We start from the raw sequence: 19,724 nt of genomic DNA, 5'->3' as shown, positions 1-19,724 counted from the left end.
AAAAGTTAATAGCAATTTGTCATTTCATTAAACCTTGGGTGGGAAATTGTCCTTTGGCCTATACAAAATTACGATCACTATTTGATGTGACCACCCACGATCCAACGAACCGGTTGATAATTTTTTAATTGATTTTCTCTTTTTGTTTTTTTGGGAATGAAATAATGGTTGGAAGAAATGAATTAACTTTGATTAGAACAGAAGAGAAGTAGACATAAATCGAAGACCCACAACTGGGTGAAAACGATGGAAATGCAGTTGAGATGAGAATATATTTTACATAAGAGTAGTTCTGTTTGTTTACTGAGAATATGTAGAATAATATATGAGTGGTACGTGGATCTCCTTAAATAAATTTGTCGCCAACACATTCACAGAGATGCCATTAATTCACAGCCACAGCCACCCAGCAACTTAATATCTAAAATTTATCTTGAGTCTTTGAACTCTTCCCTCTAGTCACTTTCCTCTCTGGATTTGCCTTTGCCCATCAACCAAACGTCTCTTTCTCATTCATGTGCTATGTTGCACCAGCTACATATCTTTGCTTCAATCGCATATTATGATTGATAGAAACACGAAAATTTACAGGGAAAAAAAACCTGTAGAGACAGGACTAGCTAGCTAGACATATTCTTTGTTCAATGACTATTATATTTTGTCTACAAGCTATACATAAATAAAAAGTAGAGCAAAAGCAATATAATTGGATCCCTAATATAGTGCTAAAAAACTGTGACAAATATCTTATTTATATAAGGCTATACATTTGTGCATATATTATACAAGAAGAAAAGACAAGTACTCTTGCTAATATAAATTCCCAGCTGTGTTTTGTAGGATAATTTAAGTAAATGAAAAGGATAATCAAATAAATCTCCTATACCTGAGGACAATATAAATTAAGGCCACATATGTATAAAAAATGAAAAGAAAAAGAAGAATGAAGCATTTTTTTAATTGGCTTATATTTCAATTGGGTTAGAGACAAGGGTGAATGTGTCTGATACAGACATTTGGAAAGGAAGAAGATGAGTAGGACCTTCTGTGAGGCGTCTTTTAGTGGATACAATACAAGCTCGTGAACTTTCAGTCTCGTGAACTCGATGCGTTAGAGTTGTAGAAAGATGATTATTAGGGTTTCTCTGCTCCATTATTAGTTTAGATGAATCATTTGCCCGCCAACCGAGGCATGAATCTCCATTCTTTCTTTTGGCTTATTAACACAGGCAGTCCTCGTAGGCAATTTGGGAGAAGAATACCATAGGCAATCTGCTCATCCCTCTCATATTTCCACTAAAAAAAAAATGTTAGCTTTTTAAAATGCCTCTCACATGGTTCTTCAAAACTAATTAAGAGCCGCCTTAAAACTCAATAAAATTATGCGTCTATATTCTTTTGAATACATAAATATTGTGTTATCATATAATTAGATAACACATCATTTATGTATCTGAATTATATATTAAAATTATGTAAACATAATATTCCTTTTCAAAATATGTTTTTGGGATTATTTCTTTAAGTTTAACAATGATAAGCCATTACAAAGAAGAGCAATTTTTTATAAAGCAATAGCGATAGATGATGATAATCTTATCAGTTTAAAGTTCAAATTTTGTTTCTCAAAAGAGTTAAAAAAGAGTTCAGAGAGAAAAGAGAATGACCCACAATTCAACTTTTATTTTGCGTACAGAGAAAGCGCAAATTTAGATCTGATTCTTGATATTGCAATCACTTTAGCTTTAGGGGTGCATTATAATTATAAAAGAAAATAATCAGATGAAGTTCACGGATCATTCTAGAAGTTGAAGCAATTAATAACATGAAAAATAAATAACTTGGAATACACGAAGCTCAATGCATATAGATGAACCTGAATATGAGACCTAAAGACCCAGATGCTATTATTATTACTGTTGCTGGGGATGGTTATGGTTGTGATTGAGTTCTTATGCATGTGAATCCATCACTGAATTTTCCTCATTTTGATTCTTGAATTTAGAAAGACAAGACACAACTGTTTTTGTCTTGTTGCTACTACTTTTGTTTCTATTACAACAAACACCCTTAATTCATGGCCAACTAAAGCCACCATATCTCTAGCTTATCAATGTCACCAAGCATTGATTTCAAACCCTTAGATTTGCTTCGTCATTTTTCATGACTATAAATTTTAGAGGACAAAAATGCAACATCTAGTACACTTTTATCTATTCTTCCTATCCTACTTGGCATTTCCATCATCAAGGATTTCTCACGCGCACCATTCCTGATAGCACATGGTTTTTGAAGGCAGAATTGTCCCATCATGCGTTTCAATTCATGCCTTAATAATGACAGAATTATATCAAACTTGTTTACAATTTGAGAGGTGTGTGATACAAGAGATCTATTTTTGCTAGTTGGAATGTTCTTTTCTGATAAGTTTATGGGACCCCAACATAATATACAAGTCCACCGTGAAAACGGAAATTTATTTGTATTTTAATGACGTACAGAGACTAATGGACAGAAGAAATTTTCGGTGTCATTTTTAATCATACATTGCATCAACCCATCACAGTTGATACTATTATTGTTTGTAAATGAAAAAATTATACTGAAAATCTAAAGAGAAAACCAACTTGCTATAAACTACATGATTCTTTTCCCACCTGCCAATTTCTCTTCATTTTATCATGTATATCAAAAATGTAACCTAAACCTTTTTCCCCTTCACCCATTTCGATATTAAGTCAATCTTTACATCTCTCCATCTTTACTTATTTTTATATAAATAATATTACTTATACAATAACAACATGTCATTATATGATTAGATAATTAAAAATTAATGATAAAATAATACTTAATCATATTATAACATATTATTATTATGCACAAAATTATATATCAAAATTGTGTATATAGTTTTGTTGTTTTCATATTCATTGGATTTAAAGGTCTATATTAGATTTATTAATCTTTATTATGTTTTCTGATTTAAGGTAGCATTCTTTAAATCCTAATTTTTTGTCATGGCGAAAGTGAATTATTTTTGTTTTGTTTATTGATTAAAACATCTGGGTTGACTGGAACATTTGGATTTATGGTTCAAAGAGAACTTACGATTTTGTTGTATTTTTTGGTTGAATTACAGGGTTTATGTAAGCCTACATTTTGTGGCTTAGACCTATGCATTTGACTAGAAAACTAAGGTCTATGTAAGCTTGCGTTTTTGGGCTAAATCTTCTAGGTTCGACCATAAACGTAAACCTTGTGGAAGTTGGTTAATACCTTTTTTGGCCAAAATTTGAAACTTTTAATTATTATCTATCATTTGTGGTTCAACCCTAGTATATTGAAGATTAGACACATAATTTTCAAGGAATCCATCATCCAAAAATATGAAAACTATTATAGAAGCCCTTACTTGAATTCTTGTAAAGCGGAAAGGAAGTTGTGAGTGTCAAAATGATGGTTCATACAAGTATTAACCATCAAATACCAATGATGCTTCAACTACTTTTGGTTTTGAACTATTAGGGGATAATGAAATTGCTATATGACGAATTACTAATTAACAAGTAATCAATTGGTTGAGGGCTAGTATAAATTACTTTGATAATATATTTTTAGGAAAAGAGCTATTTTCCACCCATTTTTTAAGTCATTCTCAAACCTATATTTACGGAAGATGAAAAACCCTTTTTTTCACTCATGACCAAACTGTCGTCTAAATTTTCAGTTAAGGACAGAGGTAAAATCGTTATTTTAATTATAAACCTGAAAACTTTAAAATTTCACCATTTCCCCCTCTAGGTTTTAAAAACGAACACCTCAACCCATCCTTAAAGTTTGAAAAGTTTAGATTTCACCCCTAAGGTTTGCTTCCTTCTCTGACCACCACCAACGACCGACGCATTCCACCGATCTCTCATCTTCAACTACAAAGGACGACCTTTCATCGTCCAAATTTGAAAGAACAAACGAAGGATGAAGCTTCGTTGTCACTTCTGGACGATGTGATGAGCGACGAAGGACGATGAAGCGTCGTCCTTCGTTGTTTGGGTGGAGCGATGAAAAGAGACCTCTTCGTCACACAATGGTGTGATGAAGAGATCTTTGTCTCTTCGTCGCATTGTGCGACGAAGAAATCTCTGTCTTTTCGTCGCACCATGCGATGAGGAGATGAAGATCTCTTCATCGCACTGCCGTCGTCGTACCAAGAGAAGGAGGAGACCGATGATGATGTCAAAAGATGAAGTTGAAGAATGGGGGTGAAACTGCTATTTTTGAAAGTTATGAGAGGCGACTGCGTTTTGAAAAATATGGAAACCCTAGGTTTGGGGGTGTAAATGTTACTTTTCAAAGTTTAAAAACTTTAAGTAAAGGTGAAATATTAGTTTCTAAAACCTAAAGAGGGTGAAAAGTAATAAACTTTATAACTTTATAATATAAACAGTAAAATAATTATTTTACCCCTCTCTTTAACAGAAAAAATTCACAAAAGTTTGTCTATGGGTGAGAATAGAAGTTTTTCATCTCCTGTGGATATAGGTTTAAAAATAACCTAAAAAATGGACGGAAAATAGTCTTTTTTCCTATATTTTTTGTTACTTATATTACTTTGGTTTATAAGTAATAAAATATTATGATAATATTTTATTACCAATAGTGATGTAACAAGTAATATAAAAAGTAATTTGATTATCATAATTACCTTAAATAATAAAATATTATCACGATAATTTTGATTTTATAATAACTGTATATTCTTATTTATTAATTTTTTAGGACAAAAATAATTTCATTTTCAATTAATATAATAAGCAACATAAAAAATATTTTAAAATAATTATATCTATAGATATTTAAGTAAATTAATATACTAGTATTATTTTATTACCTTTAACCAAATACAATAATTATTTATGTCTACTCACTTTTACCAAATTTTATTAAACATAGTAATAATTTATATTTGATAATCTCTAAAATAATCTTCTAATTTTGATAATAAAATATTACCCAAACCAAACATCTTCTTAAAATTGAAATTGATTGTGAAGTAGTCACTCATGGATATGATGACACCTTCAAAATCAATGGATATGGTGACCTATTTGAAATTGACTATGACAAATAACTAGCATTTTTCTTTGAGACTAAGAAGCTATTAGGTTTAGGTAATATTTTATTATCAAAATAAGAATATTATTATGTAGATAGATTTTTTAAAAGATTACTGGATATAAATTATTACTATGTTTGATAAAATTTGGTAAAAATGAATAGGTATAAATAATTATTGTATTTAGTTAAAGGTAATAAAAGAATATTAGTAAATTATTTTACTTAAATGTCTTTGGATATAATTATTTTTTTATTAATTGAAAATAAATTTATTTTTATCTTGAAAAATTAATAAATAATAATATAATTATAATAAAATCAAGATTACCTTGAGAATGAAATAATAATGGGAACAAATGAACAAATCATTTGTTCCAACCATAATTATAATAAATTTATCATAATAAAAAAATTATTTCATTATAATAAAATTATGTGATTGATTATTATTTTTATTTTTAATTTAAAGTCACCTAATTATATGATAATATATTATTTATGTATTTAAATTATATACAAAAAATATATATATGTATGGTTTTAATGAAGATTTTGATATGGCATCAAGATTTTTAATTCATTTGTTTACTCTTTATAATTAAGTGAAAATTTGGATTGTCATGGATCATCAATTCGAAAATAAAAATGGTTAAATGATTCCATAAACATTTATAAGGAATCTTAATTCTTAAGGCAAGAAATCTAATAAAATTGCCTTTTAAACCCAATTTTTTAATTTAAAATTTATTTATTTTTTCAATATTTATTATTTCATAATATAGTGATTACTAAAATAGGATTTTGTACGAGGGTAATGTTATATCATCAATATGAATATTTTGATTGACTTTTATTTTATTTTAAATTTAAATTTAAACTTTGTTGGGTATAAATATTGACATTTGCTAACCATCATGGACCGCTATAGACCAATCATTGGAAAATGTTAACTATCTGTTGACCATATATTGACCAGTCATGAATTTTCCTTTTAGTCAGAATAGCTACATTTAAAATTTAAAAAAAAAATTGAATTCGTATTATTTATATAATTAGTCTTTGACAACTATTTGCATAATTAGTTTTTTAATTTAAAGAATAATAATATTTTTTACTTAAATGGAATATCTAATTGTAATGGTATTTTTGTCCGTGTACCTTACATTTGATTCTATTTAGTCAAAATTTTATCTTATAAGTAAACAATGGAATATTAATGCATTCTATTCTTGAATCATTATTTTAATACGTATTGGTTTCTATTTCCATTTTCATTTCGGTAGAATGCTAAAGGTCAAACGACTATTTCCCACCCAAAGTATGTGTTTTTGTTAAGTTTTCCCTCATTAATTTTGAAAATATCATTTACCCATTCATAGACTGTTAAATTTAACGGAACCCTAACTCCTGAAAAATTTATCTCATTTTTCCCTCTAAAATTTTGAAAACTAATAATTTTTCTCAATCTAAGTTTTAAAAAACAACATTTTCCCCCATAGGGTTTTTAATTTTTTAGAGTTAGTTTTCCGACGTGCTGTCGTTGACACCCAAATTAAATCCTAAATTCCTGCAACAAAAATGTTGTAAAGGAAAGTAGGGATCGTTCCCTCAAAGAGCTTTGATTAGTATGTCGTCACAAATAAATTGAAACAAATAAATAAAAATGGGGGGTTTTGAAGTGAACGCAAATTATAATGAAAAACACTAATTAAAAATTCAGTAAAATAATCTAAAAGGAATAAATCGATTTAACAAACCTTGGTCTTCGGTCACATCCACCATTGGAACTACGATTGATCATCGAAACCAAAAATATCAAATTAATTATTCAAATATTCGTTGTGGTATTAAATTTACCTGTTATTCCTTACGATTAGTTAACCAAAAACATGTATTCCAATTAACCCTTATTGATTAATAATTCGGATACGATCTCGAATTTAATTAAACAATAGCATTACGAATTAGAAAGACCAACGAAGCAAGACAACACAAACGTACGACGTTGTATTTAATCCAGTTGATTATTTTCCTAGGATTTAAAGTTTCTGACGCAACAAACGATAAACCTAGTTGCCACTTCGATTAGGTGGATTGAACAATTACGGATTCAACACCTAAACTAGCAATAAATTATATTAATTGATAAACTAATTGCGCACCTTAGAAATCAACCAACACAATCATGAAAAATAATTCAGAAAGATAACCAATACTCAAATAATTAAAAGATGCATTAAAGAACAAAAATAAATCTCACAATCATTGTAGTTCCATGGTTTCAGATCCCTTCAACCAAGATAAATTATTCAGTCACTGTAGACCATGTTTCTCTCTCTAATTCTCTAAGTACAATGGTTGATAATTCTCAAATAAAAATAAGAGTATATATATTATCTTCCTACTAAAAATCTGGAAATTGAAAGTCAATCTTAATCTCCTAATCCAATCAAGCAAAGTGATACATATCTTCCCAAAAAGAAAGGAAAAGATATGTATCTTTAATGTATATCCTTCCTCCAAAAATATCCTTCCTTATCTAGCTCAATTAATCCTCTTTTCCAGCTGGTGATTATCCCTTTCCTAGGAAGCAAATCTTAATATTTTATGGACTCTTGCAGCTGATCTAGGTGTTCAGATCTGTTTTCTGAATTCTGCTATCATCTTTCATGTGCCCACGCCTAGTCAGCATCACGAAATTTCCAGTTTAATAGATCTGCTCCAGTTTTTCTTCTTTTTGGCCCATCTTACTCCAAAATTGCTCAAAACTTCCTAAATGCAAAAAGATAAGTAATTCCATTAGATTGAATTAAATTTTCACACAACATAAGGGAATTATAAATCAAAATAATAACAATTAATGGCGTTATCAATGTTGTTTCTTCCTCTTTGGCGACCTCCAAGTGACTTCTCTTCCTTTCCGGTGTGGCCTCCTTTCGGCGATTATCCTGGGCACGGTCATTGACTCGTCTTCGTCGAGATGAAGACGAGTGGTCTTCGTCGACACAGTTCCCAAGACAACCACCGGAAGGAGGCTGCGCTGGAGAGGAAGAGAAGCCGCCTAGAGGTCACCGGAAAGGAAGAAACGGCGTCGAAAAACTAACTCTGAAAATTGAAAACCCTAGGGGGAAAAATGTAGTTTTTTAAATCTTGGATTGAGGGAAATTGTTAATTTTTAGAGTTTAGGGAGGAAAATAAAATCTAATTTAAGTTTATTTTTAATAATACAAATAAAATAATAATTTTATCCTAAAATCGTTAATTTTAATCTGCCATGGGTGGGTAAATGAGATTTTTAAAGTTAACAAGGGAAAACTTGTGAAAACAGCATACCTTGGGTGGGAAATAGTCCTTTGGGCAATGCTAAAATATAAACATCGCTTAATAGGTGGCAAAATAAATACAAGGCCAAAAGACATTCTCAACCAATGATTGTTGTAAACCCAAATATGTACCTATTAAGTTTTGAAAACTTAAACTCTCATATATGAATGGTTAAAATTAATAGAAAAAATTAATTGTAGGGATAAAAACATTATTTAATTGGTAATATATTAAAAATAATAAAATATTATTCATTTTTCTTTAAATTTAGAAAACTAATCATTTTCACCCAAGATTAAACTTTGAAAAATCTTATTTTTCCCTTATTAGGTTTCCATTTTTTTGATAAATTTTCTTCAATCTTTTCTCCCTCTGACGACCTTACCTCCTTTTGGCCATCTTCTCTCCCTTCTCTAGAGTTTTTGTCTCTAATGAAGACGATTAAAGACGAAGAGATTCGTCTTTATCTATGACGAAAAAGAACTTCGTTAGAAATGAAGACTTCAGAGAAGGGAGAGAAAGTTGTTAGAGGGAGATAAGGTCGTCAAAGGGACAGAAAGCTGGAGAAAACTTGCCAGAAAATGAAAACCTAGTAGGGACAAAATATAATTTTTAAAAGTTTAAAATGAGAAAAAATTATTAGTTTTCTAAACTTAGAGAAGAAATAAATAATATTTTACTATTTTTATTATATTATTGGCTAAATAATAATTTTATGTTTAAAACTAATTTTTTTATTAATTTTAATAATTTATAAATAAGAATTTGAGTTTTTAATATTTAATGAATACTAATTAGTTTAACAACAAACCTTAGGTGAAAATAAATCTTCTAGCGTTAATAAAAGTAACATGTATTTGATAATATATATAATATTAAACATAAAATGTGTCTTGTAATGTAAAAATACGAGTAAATTGTCAATTGACTACGAGAGAGAGTTTAAAATTTTGGATTTAGAGATTGAGAACATGACTCTTCTTAACAAATGAGAAGTAACCCTTTCATTAATTAATTGAATGGTTCTGGGATTATCTTAAGGGAAATTATTAAAAATAGGCAAAATTAAAGGGGTCAAAGCGAAATTGCCCAAAAAATTTAGATTTAAGCAAAAATGCCCAGGTTTTGTGAAATGACGAAACTGCCCCCATATATAAAGTCAGCAAATTTTCACTGTACAAGTGATAGAAAATTCCAAAACTTCCCACATCCCACGGCAATCCCACGGCGAACGTCATTTCCTGTAATCTTTAGTTCCGACAACCGCAAATGGCAAATAAGGTTAGTATATCTCCTGTAATCTTTTTTGGATCAAGTTATTACTGATATTATTGAGATTTGATTGAGAATTTTGGGTTTGAAATTTTAGGGTTTACGGTTTGAACAATGCTTAAATGTTCCGATTTTTGGTTGTTTTGGTTGAATTGATTGAGGGGTTTTATGTTATACAACGTCTAGCTTTGATGTATGTGAAAATCGGAGGTCGAAACGACCAAAATTTGGCCGAAAATGCTGCCAAATGGATCGGCAGTCTTGTCGTGGGAACGGCGTTTCCCACGGCAAGACGAATTTTCCCACGACAGCGTATTGGGCATGGTTAGTTGGGGGGTAAAGTGGGTTTTTTAAAACATTGGGGTGTCGGGGAAATGCTTAGCCCACGTCGGGTTTTTATGAAATTTCGCACGTTGTCGTGGGAAAAGCAAAATTACGAAACTACCCCCTTTATATTCATAGCAAAATTTCACTTCTTCCCACGACATTTCAGCGTTTTCACTGTGCATTTCCACGAAAATTCCAAAAGTTTTCCAGCTCCCACGGCAAAGGTCATTTCCAGCGATTTTCTTGCTTTCCGGTAACTACAAATGGCAAAGAAGGTTAGTATATCTCCCGTAATTTTGTTTGGATCAAGTTATTGCTGATATTATTGAGATTTGATTAAGAATTTTGGGTTTGAAATTTTAGGGTTTTCGGTTTGAACAATGCTTAAAATGTTTCGATTTTTGATTGTTTTGGTTGAATTGATTGAGGGGTTTTATGTTATACAACGTCTAGCTTTGATGTATGTGAAAATTGGAGGTCGAAACGACCAAAATTTGGCCGAAAATAGCTGCCAAATGAATCGGCAGTCTTGCCGTGGGAACGGCGTTTCCCACGACAAGACGAATTTTCCCACGGCAGCGTATTTTGCATGGTTAGTTGGGGGGTAAAGTGGGTTTTTTAAAATGTTGGGGAGCTGGATGAGATTTGTTACAACACAGCGGGTTTTTTGGAAATTTATCATATAACAGTGGACCTTTTAATTAAAGAATTTTCATGAGGGGTTAAATTGAGAATTTTCTTAACTACGGTTTCTGATCGTGTAGTTTTCAAATTTTATATCTGTTTTTTCTATTTTAGGTGTTTCTATATGTATTTTTCAAATTTTAAATTCGAATTTTCGAAATTTGTTGTTTTTTGACACAACTTACGATGTAACGACGTCATTTCAACTTAATATTTTGATTTTTTCGTTTATAGGATATATCGATTCGTTTTTTTCAAATTTTCAAATGATTTTTCGGTTAGCGACATTCATAGATATTTCAACTGATAGAGTTCGAATTTCAGTTCCGTTTTTTCAAATTTCACAATTTCAGGATATACCGATTCGTATTTTGAAGATTTTCGATCGATTTTTCGATTATCGTCACTTTAAGGTATTTCAACGTATAGAATTCGAACTTCAGTTCCGTTTTTCCGAATTTCACCATTTTAGGATATATCAATTCGTATTTTTACGAGTTCCGAACGATTTCCTGATTATTGTCACTTTAAGGTATTTCAATGTATAGAATTCGAATTTCAACTCTGTTTTTTCGAATTTCACCATTTCAGGATATATCGATTCGTATTTTCACGATTTTTGAACGATTTTTCGAGTATCGTCACTTTAAGGTATTTCAAAGTATAGAATTCGAATTTCAGTTCCGTTTTTTCAAATTTCACCATTTTAGGATATATCGATTCGTATTTTCAAGATCTCCGAACGATTTTTTGAATATCGTCACTTTAAGGTATTTCAACGTATAGAATTCAAATTTCAGTTCCGTTTTTTCGAATTTCACCATTTTAGGATATATCGATTCATATTTTCATGATTTTCAAACGATTTTTCGAGTATCGTCACTTTAAGGTATTTCAACGTATAGAATTCGAATTTCAGTTTCGTTTTTTCGAATTTAACCATTTTAGGATATATCGATTCGTATTTTCAAGATTTTCGAATGATTTTCTGATTATCGTCACTTTAAGGTATTTCAACGTATAGAATTCGAATTTTAGTTCTGTTTTTTCGAATTTCACCATTTTAGGATATATCGATTCGTATTTTCAAGATTTCTGAACCATTTTTCGATTATCATCAGTTTAAGGTATTTCAACGTATAGAATTTGAATTTCAGTTCCGTTTTTTCGAATTTCACAATTTTAGGATATATCGATTCGTATTTTCAAGATTTTCGAACCATTTTCTGATTATCATCACTTTAAGGTATTTCAATGTATAGAATTCGAATTTTAGTTCTGTTTTTTTGAATTTCACCATTTTAGGATATATCGATTCGTATTTTCACGATTTTCGAATGATTTTTCGAGTATCGTCACTTTAAGGTATTTCAACGTATAGAATTCAAATTTCAGTTCCGTTTTTTCGAATTTCACCATTTTAGGATATATCGATTCGTATTTTCAAAATTTTTGAACAATTTTCTGATTATCTTCACTTTAAGGTATTTCAACCTATAAAATTTGAATTTCAGTTTCGTTTTTTCTATTTTTTGTCGTTTCAGGATAACTTAATTCATATTTTGTTATTTTCGATCAATTTTTCGATTGTTAACATTCTACGGAAGTTGAACGTATAGAACTCGAATTTCAGTTTTTATTTGTTAAGTTTTGTCATTTTCTTTTTGATTATTTGGTATTTCTCATCTTTTTATGTTTTTTTCACTAATACATTTGTTTACATGTTTATTATTATGAATGTCTAACAAATTTTACGTGATTGTTACAGGATATTTCTCGCAAAAGAAGACGGGTTGACAGCAAGCTACGCATTCCTGACGAGTCCAGACACTTCCGGACAGATGCGATTTCTCATGCACAGCGTACTGCATTATCTCAGATTTCTTCTACATTGACCCCGCGTCAACTGCGACTATTTGAGAGGACATGTTTCGGGTCCTTCCTTTGTTTACCCGAAACCAAATTCTGCGAGATATTGGTTCATGCATTTCTACTACGACAGTTACATCCACCTTTTGCCAGAGACGAGTTTTGGTTTAGGATTAGCGGGGTTGATGTGAGGTTTAGCCCGTTTGAGTTTGCGTTGGTGACAAGGCTTTCATTTAGCCGCTGGACTGATGTTTCTTCATATATTCCTCGCTCCTTCGGACATAGGATCAGATCTACGTACTTTCGCGGTTGTCTAAAGGTGCAGTATCACGACATCGAGTGTGTTTTCTTGTCGAGGCCATGGGGGGATGACGATGTTGACGCTGTCAAGCTCGCCTTGTTGTATATTCTACACATGGTTTTGTTGGGGAATGATCGACGAAAGAAGGTGTCCACGGAGTACTTACAGTTAGTTGATCATTTGGACGGGTTTAATTCCTACCCTTGGGGCGTCGCTGTATGGCAGATGGCATACGATTCTATGTCACAGGCGAGTGAGAAAGTCTGTTCTGGACGGATGCAGGAAATCCATAAATACGACCTTTACGAATTTCCTTTCGCATTTCAGGTAAGTTTTATATTATTATTTATATATATTAATTGGTAAAAATATAAATTAATTTATTTACATCGTAAATGATTATATTACAGTATTGGATATATGAGACTCTAGAGACGTTATACGATTGGATTGACCTTGTCGATCTCTATGCGTCCCCACGGATGTTGAGGTGGCGTACGCGAGACGTCCCTGTTTGGACTCATATCGGTCGTATTTTCACTGGTGATCCGGTATGTACTAGTAAATTAATAAGTCGATTAATTCATTATATATTACAATTATTTTGACTTATATATCTTCATCATTAGGAGGACGTCACATTCCCTCTTCGTCCATCAGTAATCGAGGAGGGTTTACTGTGGTACGCTGAGATTCGTGAGTACACTGGTTTACCCGATGCTGATTCCTCCTCATCTTCTTCGGTCCTGACCGCGATTGGAGACGGGGCTTCTCCATCATCGGGACCTTCAGATATACCCGTAGAGACTTCTGAGACACATGAGGAGCCTATTCAACCTCTTGTTATGGAGCAGCTTATATGTTCCCCTGTTGTTTAGAGCCCACGGACGACAGACCATCCTAGAGTGGAGGACCACCCTAGCGTGGAGGAGTATCCTGGCGTGGAGGACCACACTACCTATCATGCCACCGAGCAGTGTCCCCCATTTGTATCATTCAGTATTTCTACATCAGATGCTACATTAGCGCACTGAGGTGCTACGATTTTACATGAGATATCGAGTTTTTGTGACGATATCTCTTCTCAGATAACTCGATTACATGACGATATCTATTCCCAGATGACTTGATTAGAGGATCGTATGACTCGTTTGAAGGATATCGTCACGCGTACATATCCAGCCCCCGTCGTTGAGGTTGTAAAACTACTTCTAATTTATTACTTATATAAAATGTGTTCAGTGTTATTATTCTGACAACTATTATTACATTCGTACAGGAGAGGGATGACCTCCCCCATTGATACCGCAATACCATCCCATCAGTCACATGAGGTACGCATATAAAATGTGTTCAGTGTTATATTTAATGTCTAATGTTGTTATTATATTACAATATCGTTATATATAAAATGTCACTGAATAGATTTAATATTACTATTATCTCAGGGTAGTCGACAGGATGGGGCACTGGTTGACCCTTTGGTCACTTCACCGATCCGATCTGAGGTATGTCACTTATCATTATAACTTAATTTTTAATACTATTTTGTTATCGATTAATTCATGGTATATATTTGTATAGGGTCTTCATCATGAGAAGGGTTTACCGATCGGATCTCCATCGTTTTAGATCGTCCACTGGAGGTATAAAAATGATTGTTCATATGATATTTTATATTAAATATCATTAACCATTTTTTCCTTTTAATGCATATAGGGACTAGACATTGACATATCATCGATCGAGGGTTATCTCCGAACACCTTCCCCGGAAGTTCAGGTTATGGGAATTTAAGAAATATCATTGATCAATTTGTCAAAAATATTATATATTTTTTTAAATGATGTTTTGTCTCTTTTTTTTCAGGATGAGCGACTCTGGTTACTTGCTGATATCCCGAGCTCGACCAAAAAGCTTGTGGATATTAGTTCACAGGAGGAGGACTTCCAGGAGGATGTTTCAGAGACCGTTCACATTGAGGTTTGTCAATAATAATTATTAAATACATATCATTGATAAATATATGTCACTAAGATGTTTTAATATATAATTATGCAGTCTTTCGAGGGAGCACGCGCTGTTGACTTGACCGCTTCTCAGGATTCTCCAGTTAAACCTCCTCCTGCATACATAGAGAAGGTAACATAAATCGAATAATGTGTATGTTTTTTTTGAATGATATAATGAATTAATAGTTTTTTGTAACATGCAGTTGATTCGTACAGCACGTGGTCGGATCGTCCAGAAGGGTCCACTAGTTCGCACCCTGTATACAAATCCACTCAGAGGGAGGGCGAAACAGTAACTCAGGACGATTCCATCCTCTGCGCCAGACCGTGAGGAATCTTTCCTCACATGGTATACCAGAGCTGCGGCTTCGGACACACATGATATGTACTTCATAGGATCGAAGTCGAAGGACAGCTTCTGGAGGCTTGTTGTAGAGTTGCGCGAGTGGTTGACCGACGATGTGAGTTGTCTATACTATATAATTTGGTAAAAAGCTAGATATATTTATTAATAACTAACACGTGAACTTGTTTATACCATTTTAGCATGTGGATTCTTTTTTGGCTTTGTTACGTCGGCATCAAGACGATCACCAGTCGACTATCTCACAACGTTAGACGACTGCCCACACATTCTTTGGAGGCCATATTGAGATGGCCTGGAAGAGTTGGCAGTCCACACCGATTGGCGAGTTTGAGTTTTCGGGGCTCTTCACGAGGATGGTTGATGCAGCGTACACCCCGGGATTATTGTACAAACCATGAGGGATGGTCGATCAGGTATAGTTAATATATATTTCTATTACATTCAATTGGTTAACGATAACGATAAGTAACTAAAATGTCTCACTGTTTATAGGTTTTCATCCCTATAAACTTCGAGAACGCACATTAGGTCGCCGGAGTTATAGATTTTCGTGAGTAGTCGATTACGGTGTACGATTCAGAGGTTTCATATTCGGGAAATATAGGGACTCTGAAGCAGCGCATGCAACCGTACATGACCTTTATTCCCGCGTTATTAGAGGTGACGACTTTTTGGACAGCTTCTGGGAGGACTCCACGACGTGATCCCCTCACTTTACATCGAGCGTTGGATGTCCCTCAGCAGGGGTTGGGCTTCGGTGACTGTGGCGTCTTTATGTTACGATTTTTTGAGTGTTTGGCGTTGGCACGGAGCTACGTTTTTCCCCTAGAGTCGTCTACCTCTATGCGTCGACAATTAGCGACGCAGTTGTATTTTCACTATATCGAGTAGCTCATGGATGTATATTTATTGTTATTCCTATGTTTAGATGTATATATTTATTGTATGTGCATATGTGTATGATATATTTTATTTGTGGTTATATATGGATATGTATCGTATTTGATTTTATTTTTTAAATAATCTTGTCATGAAAAAACAATAAAAACGTATGATTACTCAAACACTTACACACTTGAAACAATTAGAGAAAATAAAGTAATACTGAAATAACTCATACGAAACACTAAATTTATTACATCAAATGACAATACAATTACATGTTTGAAACAATAATAAAAATACATCGGTTACATAAAACTGAAGTACAACAATGAAGAATCATATAACAAACAAAATTGAGTATAAACATGTCAAGATCTCGTTCCTTTGCCTTTTGTATGTGAACGCTGCGGGGCGGAGCTCGGGACCGGTGCTGGGGATTTACATTGGGTTCGTGTATGCCCCGGTTCATGGCAACGACTGCAAATCCTAGGTGTAATAATTTCTCCTTGCAATGGACGTCGATTTCTATTGGATGGACGACAACTATCGAGGACGGGGGGCAATATAACTCTGTCTTCCGGTGAGTATAACCAATCACATTGATTTCCAAGAGGATTGATCGGTTCTTGATATATTGCACGGTAAATGTCGGTGCAGAAGAATGGATGAACCCATGCGTGCACATTCGTGAGTCTCATATGTCGTGCAACGATAATGACATGCTTGCACGGAATACGTGAAAGCTGAAACTTTCTACACGTGCAAGACATGTCACCAAAGTCCACAATACCCATGAATCCACCAAATCCAACAACCTGATACCGAGTAGGTGTAATCGGTCGAACATCCAGACTTACAGACTTTGATAGATGATTATTGATCTTATCTTCTGCCCAAGGGGTGAGAAAGTTATACATTCATTTATAATTTGAAACAAATATTAAGAACACATTTGGTAATATGATTAACAAAGTGGAAAAAAGTACATGAGACAACTTTTAATTAATATCGATTTGATACTTACTTGCATGAGTTCTCCTCTCGTAAAACCATCGTTGCATGGTACTACGAATAAACTCCAAAAGCATGGTTATAAGTAGGCCCCGTGCATGTCTGACAAGGGCATTAAATGACTCAGCAATATTTGTGGTTATGATGTTGTATCGATGTCCTGGAAAGTATGCTCTACTCCAACGCTCGAATCTGACATCCCGTAGATAAGCTCCAGCTTGGGGGTTCATTAAGTCAAGGGATTGCATCATCGAACCAAATTCAGATTCTGTGTATGATTTTACGGCTTTCCAATATGCACCAGCAACCTGTAAAATAGTAATAAATATGAAAACTCAGTATAAGCAAAATGTATAAAAAGGATAAACTGTTATAAATTTAAATACTTATTTACACTATACCTTTGAGTCTCGTTTATACTATGCCCACATGTTACACAGAAGATGATGACAACAACATCCATGGTGGACATATGGAAATACTTCAGCCATTGCCGAGTAGATAGCATGATGTCGATCTGAGATTATTACAAGTTCAGAGAGGTTAGGGATGCATTCTTTAATTCTCATAAGAAACCAACACCACGTGTCGTGATCTTCTTTTTTGCCGACACCGAAACCAATAGGATATATCTAATTATTACCATCAAGAGTCATCGCAATAAATAAATGCCCCAGATATCGCCCTTTAAGAAAAGCAGCGTCAATGCAAATAACAGGGCGAATATATTCTCTGAATGCATGAACGGAACATCCTAATGCCATGAAAAAATTCGTAAATCGATGGTCATCATCTGTTTCAATAGCAGTAACGGTGCTCAGATTAGTACATTGTAGATTGTGGCAATAATCTGGTAAAAGCATAAATGATTCCTCTGGTGAACCCCTCAATGAATTGGTAGCCCAATTTCTTGCCCGTCAAGCCTGTGAGTAGGAAATATCAATTTTATATCGATCGGCGATGTCCACAATTATTTCTTTAGGCTGATAAATTCGATCAATCATCACAAACTTTGATCTCATTAATTGACCTAAAGCTCGGGCCTCAGCTTGTCTGTGATGTGGCATAATTTGATCAACTAAACATGTGTGGGTAGGATTCATAGAATTGATCCCCCACACATCACCGACAGTGGACTTGGTTGCATGTATATACCACTTGCAATTTTCAGCCTTGCACTTAATTTCCCACCGTTTCTTGTCAGACTTTTTGACACCAAATTGAAATCCTTTAAGTAAGGCGAATTGCGTCACGACGTCTTTCAATTGGACTTTATTATGAAAAATATCACCAATCTTGACACCATTCTCCTCTCGGATTGATCTGGAACCACTTGATGATGCTGATGGCTATGGAGGAAAATCAGGAAGCCACCTAAATGGATCAGTGGGGACATTGTCAAAAAATGGCCCAGAATAATTTCCACCACCTGAAATAGGATCTTCAAGCTGCAAACTATCCATACCATCGGTAACTGATGTCATATACTCAGGCTCTACATCTTCTGAAGGAATGTCGGACATATCATTTCCATCAAAGTCACCCCAATAGGGAACTATATCTTTTTCTCTATGAGCCCATGAGTTTGCAATATACAACGGGTCATTACTGAAATCAATCAACTTTTCCAAATCGTATTCTTTTTCGACCCAACTACTTTCTTTTTCATCTTCATCTTCTTCCTTCTGCCCTTCAATTGGGTTACATGTAACAAAAACAGGAATACATTCTTGAAAGTACTAGGACATATCAAGAAGACCTTGGACATCTTCATCATTTTGGATCTGGATGGGGCAGTCGAGCTCAATTTTTCTTGGTTTCATTGATACTTGAATGTAGTTTTTCATTGGATCAATACTGCAAGACTCCATCAAAAGCTCAATAAATCCCTCGAATGTTGTTCCATAAGGGATTTTAATCAATTGTTTGGCTCCTCCAACATATTTCATTGTGTTGTTGCGACCTTGAATCCATTCTCCCTGGTAACGAACCGATGCATAACCATCCATTTTAATTATCAATCCTGCAATGACAAGTTTTTGACGATAATTATTCATTTATAATAAAAAAAATCAATAATAACTATGTAAATCAGTCGTACAATTATTAATAATTAAAAGAAACTCCTCATATTTTTCTAAGATTTTATTTATCCCCCTATAATTATTTAACAATTTATATAACAATTTCGTATGTTATTTTATATCAAAATGCATCTATCTGTTTGTAACGTTCCATTTAAAACGTTTTGATAATATCTATACTTTGAAATAGATATTCAAATTCTATACTTTGAAATACTTTAAAATGTCAATAATAAAAAATTTCTTCAGAAATCTGAAAAATGCTAGTGGATATATCTTAAAACGGTGAAATTCAAAAAAACAGAATTAAAATTTGAATCCTAAAAGTTGAAATACCATAGAATGACAACAATAAAAAAATTCTTCAGAAATCTGAAAAATACGAATCGATATATCCTAAAGCGATGAGATTCGAAATAATAAAACTGAAATTCGGAATCTAAAAGTTGAAATACCCTAGTATGGCAACA

Source organism: Mangifera indica, chromosome 5, assembly GCF_011075055.1.
Source record: "Mangifera indica cultivar Alphonso chromosome 5, CATAS_Mindica_2.1, whole genome shotgun sequence".
NCBI lineage: Eukaryota > Viridiplantae > Streptophyta > Magnoliopsida > Sapindales > Anacardiaceae > Mangifera > Mangifera indica.
Note: the sequence above shows the minus strand (reverse complement) of the source record.